The sequence below is a fragment of the Dendrobium catenatum genome, unplaced genomic scaffold (genome assembly GCF_001605985.2).
Source record: "Dendrobium catenatum unplaced genomic scaffold, ASM160598v2 fragScaff_scaffold_1122, whole genome shotgun sequence".
NCBI classification, from domain to species: Eukaryota; Viridiplantae; Streptophyta; class Magnoliopsida; order Asparagales; family Orchidaceae; genus Dendrobium; species Dendrobium catenatum.
Window position 1 is genome coordinate 1,142,948 of NW_021319584.1, and position 2,558 is coordinate 1,145,505.

Sequence of the window (2,558 nt, forward strand, 5' to 3'; positions counted from 1 at the left end):
AGTGCAAGATATGTGGCTTAGAATTCCATAAGAATGACACTTAACCCAAGGGAATAGATTTACTTTTATTTGTTGGGGGTTATTACATTTCCTAGGGATATGCAATGCATATTGTGTCCTAGTTTGTGGTTGTGTATGCAGAGGCCTGTAAGGGTATTCTTGTAGCCTTTCTAACCTTATCTCTAGAGCATTAGTTGTACTTTTCTCATATGCTAGTTCTAATAAAATATAATGCCTACTAGTTTCTAGATCATCTAAAACTAAATTTAATCCATCAAATGCATTATTTAACTCAATAATATCAAACTTCAAGGATTCAAATACATTATTTAAGTCAATAAGCTTCTTATTTAATGCATCAAACTCATCGAGTAAAGATATGTGCTTATTATCTAATGCAAAATATCAATCCTAAGACTATCATGATTATTTTAGGGAGTAAGATAATCAAAGTTCAAAGTAGCATACATTTTATGTAACTTCCTATATAAATCATAAATTCTTTTAGAAGTAATAAATAATTCATCATAGGATAGCTAACATACCTCATCTTGATCAGACTGATCAAGACTATCATTAGATAGGAGACACATATTGGTTATCTACTCCTCTACTTCCTATTATGATGATCCTGGGGTGGAATCATCCAAATAAGCCTTTAATATCATATTCTTTCCTTTCCCTAAGTTAGCCTTTTCACCACCCTTCTCCTTGCTCAAGTAAGTTTTTAGGTTGGAGCAATCAAAGCTAGGATGCCCTAGCTTCATACATTCAAAATAGATTGTGTCAAATTAAGCTTTAAAATTTCTAGTACATTTACCTTTGCTCCATTGTTAATGATTCTTCTGCTTTCTTTTTAAAAAGTTTTTAAACTGCTGAGTCAATAGTGAAATGTCATCATCCTCCTTGGCTATAGAGTTATCACTATCTGAGTCATTCTCTTTGAAAGCAACAACTTTTTCGTTTTTCCTATCACCTGCATGAAGTAATCTATGACTCACACCTTACTTATTGAAAATGAATGAGCCAAGCAAGTTATCAATAATATAATGTTGTGGAATTTAGGAAAACAGGTTTTGAAAAATATTAGTTTTCTTTGGGGATTTCAAGATTAAGTTTGAGTTTTAATTCTAAGGTCGAATCAACTCGTTAGAAAGAGTATATCACCCCGAAGGACGAAAATAAATTTTCGTAACGGTGTTCAGACTTAGAATTATGTAAACTCATCTTGAATATTATGATCGGGTTATAAGGAGAACTTCATATGGCCCCGAAGGAACAAAGTAGAATTCAACTAAATACCCAATTACAATATTCAAGAAGTATGATCGTCGTATTCACATCCAAAGCCTTATCGAAGAAGGATGTATCTCCCCAAAGGGAAATGACACCATTCTACGATAATTCTTTTAATGCAACGACGACGATCATTCTTTAACTTTTCCCAAAGAAATCTAGTGAAGTTTTAAAATCAATTTTAAAATCAGGTGTGTGGGGTTCCAAATCTCCTACGAGCGCAAGCCCTCGTAGTTAATTACATCGCAGGGAGACAAAAATCTCCTACGAAAACTCCCGATTAAAATGGTGGCAGAATTTTGTTAGAGTTTCTAGGAGTGATATCAAAGCATGGATAGAATTATTGGAAAATCAAACGGGAATGGAGCGAGATTGAACAGTTATTAACAGATTCAAGGGGAGAGTGGTAGAGGACACTTTGAGATTCCAGAACCTTCCGAAAGTGTCCCAACTTAATCTAAGTGTTGGGCTTTATGTTTTAGGACTGAAAGGAATTTTTAATTAGAGTTGAGCATTTTATTAGAAATTTGGGATTATATTCCCGAAATTTGGGGTCTTATGATCAAAGATCTGCCCCGGATCCTAAATCTATTTTGGACACTGGACCACAGTCGTCCGATCCTAACTAATGCAGTGCAAGGTCTGGACTTACCCCGGCCTGGATTGGGGAGCCAGCTAACCACCTAGTCGATTTAAAAGAGATGAGTCCGGTCTTTTATGAAAGAGTGGTAGGGACGTTGTAATTAAAGTTTTGGAGAGTTGGGGCCGACATCTAGAGATTTTCCTAATTGGCCCCTTCAACTTATGTTGGGTGCTAAAATGCTAAACTGATGCAATTAAAATTTTGACTCTTTAAGTTTGTATCTAATGCAATGCATGCTAGTTAACAACTTCCAATCAAGTATGCTTGAAATTTTTAAAAACAGGCTTAGAAAATAATTTTTTAGAAGACTGGACTTCCCCAGGTCCGGCACCTCGTCCTCATAGGTCAGACTATCCGGACTCTACCCGCAGGCGGGGAAGGGTCTAAAGCAAGGAAAGAGTAATGCAAAAATATGCATGCGACCCCGGGGTCGATCCCCGGCTAATTCCCTAGATTCGTTATCTTTCTATGTTATTTAGACTCACTAAAATTTTAGACATTTAAGGTTATGAATATAAAAATTTTCACACCCTCACGAGCCTCACGAGTCCAGGCAAAAACAAAAGCGGCACACAATCGCCAAAAAAAAACTAAGAAAAGCAGGCAGTCCTACAGACAT